At 40.6% G+C, this 12811-nt stretch overlaps 1 protein-coding gene across 1 annotated transcript in view; it reads left to right on the top strand.

The window, feature by feature from the left end:
• Positions 1-12811, top strand: part of SHROOM4 (shroom family member 4) — a gene marked incomplete at both ends in the record, with an annotated part of 202497 nt that overhangs the window by 53533 nt on the left and 136153 nt on the right.

The raw sequence follows: 12811 nt of genomic DNA, 5'->3' as shown, positions 1-12811 counted from the left end.
ACCTGATTTGTTGAATTTGTGATTTCCATAGTGGGTATACTCCCACCATAGTCAGTTTCAAGTTATTAACATGATATTACTGAATGCAGAGGTGGGAAGCTATCCAGTCTGAGCCTTCTGGGAGGTAATTGCTTAGTCCTAATCCCACCAAAAATAGCTTTCACACTGTCTCTGAAATTCTACCCAACTTAGTTGGAAGGACTTTGGGGAGAAGAGAATGAATGGTTCTGGAATACCAATTCTGTGCTAGGCACTGTGCCCTTTAAGTACTCCTCATAAACCTGTGAGGGAGATACCCATTTCACAGGTGAGTAGATGGAGGCTCAAAGAGTTAAAATGGTCTGCCCAAAGCCCCACAGTATACTGCAGAGCTAGGATTTGAATCCTGATCATTTTGATGCCAAATCCCATGCTACTTTTCATTGTACCATGGTACCTCCTACAGCAAAGCTAGCAGCAGAGAGAATGAGACAATGTACTTTTCCAATGGTAGTGCCCTAGATATTGTTCACCTTCTGGGGATTGGACATAAGCACATCACTTGAAGTGCATTTCACTTGCTAGAGGATGTTAGGGTAATCTCTCTGTGGGCAGCAGGAAGGGAAGGTGGTGAAGACCTTGGTGTGGGGCAGGGGACTTCTAAACCCTTTGATTAATTTGAGCTAAGGAGGGACTGAATTGAATAGCCAGGAGTTCCTGACTATTCCAGAGGAGTGGTAGCGGCACTGAAGCAGCACACAATCCTTTTGGGCCTCAGGCGAGGCCTAGAATTGTCCATTTGAGGTCATTACTGTCCCTGGAGGTAGTGGTTTTCAAATCAAGTTAGGGAACATAAATGATTGAAGCAATTTTCTGAAAACAAATCTATGCCTTTTTTTTTTTTTTTTTGGCTGCGTCGAGTCTTAGTTGCGGCATGTGGGCTCAGTAGTTGAGGCACGTGGGCTTAGTAGTTGCGGTGTGAGGATTAGTTATGGCATGGGGGATTTTAGTTCCCTGACCAGGGATTGAACCCGCATCCCCTGCATTGGAAGGCGGATTCTTAACCACTGGACCACCAGGGAAGTCCCCTATTTTTTTTAAATTAGAAATAAAACTCCATAACAACAGGAATCTTTGTCTGTTTTGTATATTGCTAGATCCCTGTTGTCTAGAACAGTGCTTGACACTCAATATGTGGGATGGATGAATGGATGAATGGATGATTTGCCTCCAGGCCTGTAGCTCTTTTCCAGACCTGGCTACTACTTGAAAGCAAGTTTTTTTTTCAGAGATCTCTAAGAGACCAACACTGAGGCTCCTCACTTTTTGCCAGCTAAGGATCTCATTAGTAATTATGTAAAAACAAATGATGTTACTTGGTGATGAGATGAGATTGCTTTAGGAAGTCCTCTTCATTGTCTTTGGGTAGAATAGCTACTAATTATTGAGTGTTTACAGTATGTTAGGTAGAGAGATAAGTGTTTTTCATGCATTAACATGTTAAATCCTCATAATGGCCTTATGAAAGAGACAATTAGGTCCATGTTATGGATGAGGAAATGGAGGCCTGGGGAGTTTAAATAGATTGCACCACAAGGCTGTACTCCTAGTATGAAGAAGAGCCAGTAACCAACCCCAGTTTCCCCCAACTATTAATCCTATACTTGCTCTAATATAGTACATTGCCTCTTTTTCTGTGTTACTAATCATTCATTGATTCAGGGAACATTTATTAAGTTCTAAGCTCTGTTGTATGCCAGACACTTAGACTTTCTGAAGGGAAAGGGAATCTTGCTCTGCTGAAATGTGATTAAAAACACTTACGGGCTTCCCTGGTGGTGCAGTGGTTGAGAGTCTGCCTGCCGATGCAGGGGACACGGGTTCGTGCCCCGGTCCGGGAAGATCCCACATGCCGCGGAGCGGCTGGGCCCGTGAGCCATGGCCACTGAGCCTGCACATCCGGAGCCTGTGCTCCGCAACAGGAGAGGCCACAACAGTGAGAGGCCTGCGTACCACACACACACACAAAAAAAAAACAAAACAAACAAAAAAAAAACACTTACATTTTCTAACACCATTTCTTCCTATTTCCCATAACTATGATGCCTAGTAATTTGGAACTACCAAGAGACATCAAATAACTTTACCTCTCCTCTTCCCAAATGCTTCAGCAAGTTCCCTGGGGTAAGAGTATCTTATTTAGTCCCAGAAGATGAATGAAATCTCAAGCAATGGTTTTACAAACTCCATCATATCTAACTCGCAAAGGTTTTCTTTTGGCTTTCAGTACTTGAGATGCTCCCCCCAAAATGCTTACCTTATATCAGATGAGTCAGAGCCATATGAATACAGCCTCTCCTTTCAAGAATGTTCTTTCAAAAATCCTAAATCTATTTAATGCTAGTTAAAGGGGCTTTAAAGGGTCACATAAGGAGTCCCAGCAATACAGTTTGCCCCTCTTGGGCTTGGAGACTCAGAAGGAGGCGGAAATGGATTGGATTAAACCCAGGGCTGAACCAACCATTCCTTGATACTTCCGTTAAAGTTCTTGTCCCTTTTGTTGTTGTTGTTCTTTTGTTCCTTCAACAAACATTTATAGGATGTCAACTATGTGGCAGGCCTGGTTCTAGGCTGGTGCTGTCCAATATAAATATAATGAGATCTATGTATATGCCATTGTAAGTGATCAAGTAGTCACATTAAAAAAGTAAAAAGAAATAGGCGAGGGAATTCCCTGGTGGTCCAGTGGTTTGTACTCGGTGCTTTCACTGCCAGGGCCCGGGTTCTATCCCTGGTCGGGGAACTGAGATCCCACAAGCTGCACAGTGTGGCCAAAAAAAAAAAAAAAAAAAAGAAAAAGAGGCAACATAAATTTTAATAATGGATAGACCTAGAGATTTCACACTAAGTGAAGTGAGACAGAGAAAGACAAATATCATATGATATCACTTATATGTAGAATCTAAAAAAACTGATGCAAAGGAACTTATTTAACAAAACAGAAACAGACTCACAGACATAGAAAACAAATTTAGGGTTACCAAAGGGTAAAGGTGGAGAGGGATAAATTAGGAGTTTGGGATTAACAGATACACACTACTATATATAAAATAGATAAACGACAAGGACCTACTGTATAGCACAGGGAACTATAGTCAATATCTTGTAATAACCTATAATGGAAAATCTGAAAAAGAATATATATATTCTTTTTCACTGAATCACTTTGCTGTACACCTGAAACATTGTAAATCAACTATACTTCAATTAAAAATTGGAAGAAATTTTAATCTATATTTAACCTAATATATCCAAAATGTTTACATTTCAACATGTAATCAATATAAAATGTTATTAATGAGACATTTTACATTCTTGTTTTCATATTAAGTCTTTGAAGTCTGGTGTGTATAATAAACTTACAAACACATCTCAGTTTAGACGAGTCACATTTAAGTGCTCAGTACTCACATGTGGCTAGTGGGTAGGTAGTGGACAGGACAGTTCAGCGCTAGGCCTTGTTCTCAGGAACACTGGAATGTATTAGATACCTTTCTGTGAGGTGATGAAGAAAGGCACATTAGTGGGAATGAGCCTGATAATAATTTGTTCAGCAGAAAGCTGTTCTTTCAATTATTACCCCCATGGGCTGCACATCATGAGGTTAGAACCCCATGTAACATTAACAGTCCCTTAAGCTCCTTCAAAATCTCCTCCACTGCTTTTGGGAGAGCAACTCTCTTAAAGCATGATATCATTTTGATTCTGCAAATATTCTCCAAGGCAGGGAGGTCATAGGCCTCTGGAGAGTGGCCATGAACTGAGGCAGGAAGTGATTTAAGGTGGGAACATCAGAGTCATCAAAGAAGAGGCCCCTGGTATTCAAGTCCTTCAAGTGATCCAGGGGAAGTACCAACAAAGAACTACCTACTAGCCTGGGAATTCTCTCTCTTTTCTATCCTCTACCCTTTCCCATACTCAATCTCTTTTCCCAGGACAGTCCATCTCTCAGGGGCTCCCTGTCTCACCTCTGCACTCTGGAGGATATGTAACTGTATGTGTGAGCGTGTGCACTCATGTGTGTGGCTGTGTGAAAGCGTGTGGCTGTCTGTGGGACTGTGTCTGTGCTGTCATAACTCAGCTGTGTAAGGGATGGATAGGTGACTTTACAGCCCCAAAAGTATATCTAGGAATAATCAAGTAAAAGAAATCTTCCTAGTTTGTGTCCTCTCAGAAAGTGACACAAATTAGTGTAGCCTGAATTTAGGCCCTGAGCTCACCTGACAATTTCTAGCGACAGACTCTCCCTGTCATTGCAGGGGCTGTCTGCCACAAAGGAGGAGTCAAACCTGGAATCGGTTTTTCTCCTTTGGAAGACAATATTTTAAATCTATTTTCTCACATAAAGGGCTTTAGAGTTATCTTAAGTTTTAGGCAATCTTCCTTGATTGGTGACTTAGCAATGTGTTTTAAAAGAGAGCCCTTAGAGAAGGCAGGTTTCTTTTCTTAACCTTTCGGGGTAGAAAGGAAAGAAGGGATGAGAGAGTAGTACTTTTCAGGGAGCCCTTCCCAGCAGGCCTTAAGCCACATCAGGGGTTCCCTCATACTGCTTGTAAAGGCAATCTGGATAATGGGGTTAATCATCTGAAAAGTAAGACAGGTGGCCATCTTCCTGCTCTGAAACAGACACAATCACAGATTGTCTGTTGTCTGCTTTCCCCAGGGAGAAGATGTGGCTCTAAGCCAGTGCATCAAAAGAGAAGAAAAAAGGCACATTCCTTAGGATTAAGGTGTGGGTGAGACTTACCCTGTCTGCTCTATCAGAATAGGAGGTGCTTACAGACCACATTTCCCAGAGGGCTTAGTCTGCTATTGAAGAACCATGTGCAGCCAGGAGTGACTAAACCTGGGTTAAAGCTAGAGGGAGATCAGGAAAAGGAATCCTTGTAAATATTGGGAACAAAAAGCATGGAATAAAATTGTTTATCCTCTGTTTAGTCAAGATTTATTGAACACCTGATTAGAACATCCTGTGTTATCTTCCCAGATGTAGGAATCGCAGAGACGGAAGGGGGAGGTAACTTTCACTTACAGAAATGTGCCAAGCACTTTACATATGCTTAAGGCCATCCTATGGGGTAGATGGCATCTTCCCTACTTTATCGATGAGGGGACTAATGACATCTATAGGACTTTTGTGACTTATAGTTAGTGAGGGGGAATTCAAACTTGGATATGCCTTATTCCAAAGCCCATTCTTCCCACTGCCCTATGCTGCTGTCTTGTCTTACTGTTTAGCTAAGGAGACATGACATCTATTCTCAAGAAACAATCAGAGAAAAGAAAGTTCTATGTTAACAATAATTAAACACTAATAATGTAAAGTAGAGACAGCATGTATTTGACATGATCAGGAACAGTTCTAAGGTCAGAGCAGACTTTGTATTTCCCTGATGGTGTTGGTTAGTTTCATGTTGGGTAGTAGGAAAATTGGACAAAGAGCTGTCAACAATACAGTCCAGTGTTACTAAAGAAAATGACTATGGTCACCCTCCCCCAAACCATCTCAAAAACAAACCTGGACCAAAATTTAACAATGAACCCCAGCTCTGCTTGGTATGCAGAATATCATTAGCTCCTTAGCTAACATTATTTTGCCATAGTGATAGAGAAACACCCTTTTGGCAAGGCTAGGTCTGAGTTATACCAGTGGGTGAAGAAATACTAGATCTTTATTATTTCCCTAGGAGACATAGCTGAGGATTCAATGCCTGATATTTCTTTTTTTTTTTTTTTTTTTTTTTTTTTTTTTTTTGTGGTATGCGGGCCTCTCACTGTTGTGGCCTCTCCCGTTGCGGAGCACAGGCTCCGGATGCGCAGGCTCAGCAGCCATGGCTCACGGGCCCAGCCGCTCCGCGGCATATGGGATCCTCCCAGACCGGGGCACGAACCCGTATCCCCTGCATCGGCAGGCGGACTCTCAACCACTGCGCCACCAGGGAGGCCCTGCCTGATATTTCTTGACGACAAAAGTTCCAATATTGTTTTGTCCCACTGTCACATCACCCTAGAAGCAAAAATTTCACAGTTAATCAAAGCAGTGGTACCACATGGGTCCATCTATATTCTGAACTATGTTTAGCATAGACTCCATGATTTCAATTAGAATGATAGAATTCTCTCATTGCCTCATAAGTCTTAACAAAACCAATTGTCTTATTATAAATGAATAAAGATGGGTTCAATTAACAGTGCTTCTAAAAATACATTCTTCTATATGTATGTCTTTATGAAACCTTGGGTGAAGATAACAAAGACAAGTCTTAAAATTTCATCCCCTTTTTATTGAGCAAGAAAGACATATGGAGTGATATATTAAATGATGTCTTAATGGCTTGACAAGTCTTAATGACCAACCTCTTCTAGTAACCCATTTCAGAACAATCTTAACCAAGCTGTGGTTGGAGAGCTTTTATTAAATGCCCAGCACTGTACTACTACTGTCTACCATTTTCCAACCTGATCATTTGCTTGAGGGTGATGAAGGATGATGATGAACATTATAAGGTTTCTTTCCTTATAGTCCTTAAAATCAACTGAGGTAAATGCAGTTAGAAATAATTCAGAGACTTGACTGCTTCCGAAGAGATATAGCTATAGAAATAGGACCTCTTGGAACCATTTTAAAAAGAAAGCTACTGACAAATTCAGAAGTTCATCCCTTTAGGAAGGGCCTGTAATAGCAGCAATAAGAGTTCCTGACTGAAGCCCTTTGGACACTTTCCTCTGGAAAAGCATGGGCCTTTAGTAGCTGATGTTGGCCAGGTGGGCTGGCACATATGGCACTCCTTTCTGGTCTCTCAGTATTAGAGTCTCATTGCCTAGATTCTAGCAAAGACCTCCATAATAATCCTTCCCTTCCTGGAAGTGTTGCCTGGAGGAGGCCAAAATAATGAGGTGGCTTTCCACTTTTGTTGGTGGCTTATGACCAGCTCCAAGTCCCCAAGAAGTGTCTCTGTTGTCCAAGACCAGTTCACTGTGGCTTTGGCAATCCTCAAGAGATAGATGATGGAGGTCTTCTAACAACCAGATTTCTAGTGGCAAGGTCACAGCCCAGTCTGGGGTCAGCAGTGGAAGCCAGTTCAGGGTATCAGCAATTGGTAAGCTTGCTGAAACTCTAGTTTTATTTTTTTAATTTAATTTTTATTTTATACTGGAGTATAGTTGATTTACAATGTTGTTTTAGTTTCAGGTGTACAGCAAAGTGGTTCACTTATACATATACTCATTCTTTTTCAGATTCTTTTCCCATATAGTTTATTACAGAATATTGAGTAGAGTTCCCTGTGCTATACAGTAGATCCTTGTTGATTATCTATTTTATATATAGTAGTGTGTATATGTTAATCCCCAAAGTCTAGTTTTAGAGAGAATCTCCCCGTAGCAAGAATATCAAGAAGTTGATTCACCACTTCCTCACACATCCTATGCCCTAACCAATCCATACCTGATAAACTATATTCTTCAAGTACACCAAGATCTTTCCCACCGCTTTGTCTTTGCACATGTTGTACCCTTTCTAGAGTATACCCATCTCCTTTTTACAGAACTATTCTAGCATTGTTCATACTGGGAAGTAAATCATCTATGAGGAGATCTCTCTGTTACATTGTGATCTTTTCAAAGGTGGGAATTGTATCTTATTATCTCTGTTATCTCTATTAGCCAGAACAGAGACTGGCATACAGCATGCTGAACCAGGTAAATGCTGATTAAGTAACTGAATTATTTATCCAGATGTGGTTGGGGTTGCATATTTCTGAATTCCATTATCAGTAGGCTTTATTTGGTATCATACCCTGTGTATGTGTATTTCAGGGACCTCTTGTTTAATGGAATGATTAAACTTTTTGAGCTTTTTTGTTTGTTTCTTTGAGCGAAAGGTACGTTTGTAGCCTTCAAGTGAATTGGTCCAATTCCCAGATTCCAATGGAACACCACTGGCTCCCTCTTGTGAGGCAGTCTCAGAATTTCTCCTATAATTAATTTCTTAGGAGGTCTGTGGACAAGTACATCTTAGTAAAGTTGTTCTGGGTCTGAATGCTTTGGCTTCTAAGTGTTGTGAACCAACCGGTTACTTCTTGGAAAACATTAAGACTTTCACTTGACAAGGGTAAAGAAGCCATTCTAGGAATCTTGACCAGCTCAAAAATCTGAGCACCCTGGAGTTAAAAGCCTTCCTGAAGGTCATCTTTATAACCTAATCTCACAAAGCAACTCGTACCAGTTTTGAGTTGCTCCCCCTTCTAGAGGTTTCTCTGTCTTTTAGAAGATTATTCCTTTTAAGGAACTAAAATCTGCCTCCAACTGGTCCATAAAAAATGATCTGTACCTTCTTAATAACTAACTGCCTTTTGGGTAGTTAATGACAGTGTTGGATTCCTCATGACATATTTTCTAAATTCAGTTTTTTCAATATTTTTGAGCACCTTCCTAGTGCCAGGCACCCTGGTCTAATCTTCTCCAGGTCCCTCAACTGTTTCCCATGTATCAGGTTCCTCTGAACCACTTCTATAGATAATTTCCACCTTGTCACTGGCTCCAAAGTTTGGAACTTGTTACATGATATTCTTGTTAAATGCTTCCCATTATTCCAGCCAGTCCAGATCTTTAAGATCCCATCATATGTGAGACCTGCCATGTTCTAGGTGAGTCTGCTCTTTTAGTTAATCAGTATAAGTACCCAGTTAAGGGACTTTGAAATAGTACCTCTCCTGAAACAGTATGGTCTAGTTGAATTGGAGGGCACAAGATCTGTTTTCAATTTATGTAACTTCTTTGGGACTCTTTGAGTGCTAATTATCCTTCCTTCATAGGGTCATTGTCAGGATTCAAGAGATACTATCTATAAAACATTAAGCACTGTGCCTGAGCACTTAGTGGGTACACAATAGAAGTTAATGTCCCTCTCTTCCTGCCAGTTGGTCCTGCCTACCACTGCCCTCTACTGAGGAGAGTCAGTAACTGCTTTGAACTTGCATTTCTCATTTCTGGTTTGAGCCAAGTAGCTCTGTTCCATTCACTTTCTTTTTAGCCCTTTAAAGAAGGGCAGTCTTATATGAGATATAACATAAACTGGTGGACTGGACTCAGTTTTGAGAAAGTAGTTCTTGTAAAAATATTGCAGTAGATATCTTTGCCAATTTCTGACACAGCACAACTGAATTAGAGTTCTATACTGCATGGATAGCTATTGGTGAGACTTTTTTTTTTTTTAAGTATTATAAGATCCCAAGGTGCTAATCATTGATGTTTGGAATATAATCCAATTTCTGTTGTTCATTGTCAGGTAAACAGTAAAAATCACAGCCTGAATATGAATTTCATTCACAGGTCTTCTGGATAATATGATTCCTGTGTTCTTTCTGAGAAGGAACATGTATATGAATTGGTATTTTAATTCCTCTGACAGGATGATGTAGGTTTGCGTAAGAGCAATAAAAATACAGGGACCCAAATGGTTCTTAGTGCCACACTAGTGAAAGGTCACATCGTTAGAATTATCTTCTATGAGAGGATTTTGGGGTGTGGAGGGAAATCCCTAAGCCTGGCAATCAGACATTATAGTAGAGTGAAGAGAGGGTAGTCTTGGTGTCAGATCTGAGTTTGAATTCCACCTCAGCCATTCACTAGCTGTATGATCTAGGACAGGTCCTTTGACCTCACCTTACCTCAGCTTTATCTTGTATAAAATGGGGAAGAATTATACCAAGTATTTATTGTGAGTATTATAAATGAGGTTAACAATTCTGTACCACTTAGCACAGTGCTTGGCATATGGTAGGCAAGCAATAAATCATTGCTCTTAGGATCAATTCCAGTTAATAGCAGTTAAGTCCCTTGGAGCTGCAGTATCATTTCCCTATTGGAGAGTGAAAGGAGTAATATCATGTACATGATTTGGGGATTCAATTCCTGGGTTCACGTAGAAACTAAGCCACCCTGAGTCCTTCAGAGTTTGCTAGAAGTTTATAATCATTCACCTGAAGGGCAATGGGAATACACTGGGTTGTTTAATAGCCCTTGGCGGCATGTGGGCAAAAACACTGAGAAGAACCCTGGGGAGTAATGTATTGCTTGTTCTCTTGCCCGCAATTCTTTAAATGCAAGTACTTGGATTTATCAACCCAAGCAGGAGTCAAATGCTGCTGCCATTTTGGCGTTCTATAAACGTATATTCATGAATCTGGTGAGCCAGTCACCAAAGCTCCCTTTAGGGAGGAGGGAGGTTACTGGAATCTTTGTTTCCTGTTGAGGAATCTTGCCCTAGAGACAAAAAGAAAATCCTTAAAATATTCTGCTCACAAGAAAAGAGCAATCTGGCTGAGGTGGGTTACTTAGTAAAGGATAAACTTTGCCACCAACCAGCTTTATAAATTAAAAATAAGCACAAAAATTAATCTATAGTGACAGAAAGATGATCAAGCCTGTGGAGGGGGCCACGGAAGGGTGGGTGGCAGTTCAAAGGGCAGAAAGAAACTTTTGGTGTTAATGAGCTTTGACATATGTTCACCATCTTGATTATGGTGATGGTACATACATATGTCAAAGCTCATCAAATAATATACTTTAAACATGTGCAATTTAATGTATTTCAATTGTACCTTAATAAAGCTCTTACTTAAACCCAGTGACTATAACACCTGGCATGTAGTAAGTGCTCGCTAAGTATGTTCTTGAATTAAGATAAATAATTGTGACAGACCAACTTCTGGAATGGCTGTGTGAGAAGCTCAGCAGACACCCTCACTAGTGAAATAACCATTAAACTGGTAAAATTTTTTATCAGAAACAACTGTTTAAAGTGTCAGGAAATTGGTTTAAGGGCATGCAACACATTGAGAAGCATTTATTTAAGAACATTTATGGAATCTTGGTAAGAACAATTGTCATATGTGGCATTTGATCCAGGACTTGCTCCTACTTCTCCTCCTAGCTTTATATTGTGGAAAATTTATTCTAGGTGGGCACAGCCAAAAGGCAAACACACAAACAGAAAGCACAAGGGCTCTCTTCTTCACTAACTCCTGGTTATAGGGTATAGTTTCACTCCAGGATGGGCAGGCTGCTAGTGACTCTAATTCTGCCCTCTAGTTTTATGTTGTGGAAGATTTATTCTGGGCGAAAATGGCCAAGAAGATGGAGGGCTCTCATCCCCGGCCCAGCTCCCACTCTTAAGATGAAGTCTGTTTCCTCGGCAGGTACAGCAAACTATGAGAGGCAGTTGGAGAAGACTGGCAACTCCTGTTTTCTCCCTCCCAGGTCCAGGGCCAGGACCCAGATGTTGTACTTGTCAGACAAGGACTTCAGGGGCTCACAGGGCAGAGGTGTCACTCCAGAAAAAACAGGCTGCCATATCACACTTTCCTCACCTAGCTCCAGCATAGTTGCACAGCCTATGGAGGCTGACTTTCTTTAGAACAGAGCATGAAGGAACTCATGCCTAAAGGTGTTGTTGAAAACCATAGAGATCATAGTAGTGAAAATTAGAAGAGCAATTATATATTAGTAGCAGACAGAAAAGAGCAGACCAGCCAGACATTTTGCAGAGAGACCTAGGGAAAGAAACCATCAAAATGGGCCCTGCTAAGATCAAACTTATCCCTAGTTTGGGCTGTACACATGCTGTAGGTAGGAGCAACCCATGCAGGGGCAACCAGAAATGTTATTTGTGAACTGCTGAATTCTGTTTGAATGCAGGGTAGAATCAAAACCTCCCTGAACTATGAAGGCATTCCACAAGCCATACAAAATACATTGGCAAAGGGTAGAAGCTTTACTGGATCTTGGTGCCTAAGAAAAACCTTTGACCACTTGATCACAGGCTAAAACTAATTATGCTGAACCAGAGGTGACTCCCAGAAAGCCAGGTTTAAAAATAAAACAAAGGGAAAAATGAGCATGATGTCAGAGGTTGCACACTGCAGAGAAAATAGACTTCAGCGAGAATTAGTCCAGGCAAGTGATTAAACAAATAGAGAAAAACAAGACAAAATAGAAACAGAAATAAGACCCAAGAAGGGGAGGTAAGCAGAATCCAAGGTTACTACAATGTATTATTTATTTATTTTTTAACTTTTTATTTTATATCGGAGTATAGCCAATTAACAATGTTGTGATAGTTTCAGGTACACAACAAAGGGACTCAGCCATACATATACATGTATCCATTCTCCCCCAAACTCCCCTCCCATCCAGGCTGCCACATAACATTGAGCACAGTTCCCTGTGCTATACAGTAGGTCCTTGTTGGTTATCCATTTTAAATATAGTGGTGTGTACCTGTCAATCCAAAACTCCCTGATTATTCCTTCCCCCCATCCTGCCCCCCTGGTAACCATAAGTTCGTTCTCTAAGTCTGTGAGTCTGTTTCTGTTTTGTAAGTTCATCTGTATCATTTCTTTTTAGATTCCGCATATAAGGGATATCATACGATATTTCTTTTTCTCTGTCTGACTTACTTCACTCAGTATGATAATCTCTAGGTCCATCCATGTTGCTTCAAATGGCGTTATTTCATTCTTTTTAATGGCTGAGTAATATTCCATTGTATGTATGTATGTGTGTATATATATATATATATACCACATCTTCTTTATCCATTCCTCTGTTGATGGACATTTAGGTTGCTTCCATGTCTTGAGTATTGTAGACAGTGCTGCAACGAACATTGGGGTGCATGTATCCTTTCAGACCATGTTGTTCTCCAGATATATGCCTAGCAGTGGGATTGCAGGGTCATATGGTAGCTCTAATTTTAGCTCTATTATTT

This window comes from Hyperoodon ampullatus, assembly GCF_949752795.1.
Source record: "Hyperoodon ampullatus genome assembly, chromosome: X".
NCBI lineage: Eukaryota > Metazoa > Chordata > Mammalia > Artiodactyla > Ziphiidae > Hyperoodon > Hyperoodon ampullatus.
Note: the sequence above shows the minus strand (reverse complement) of the source record. Positions and strands in the feature narration are given on the sequence as shown.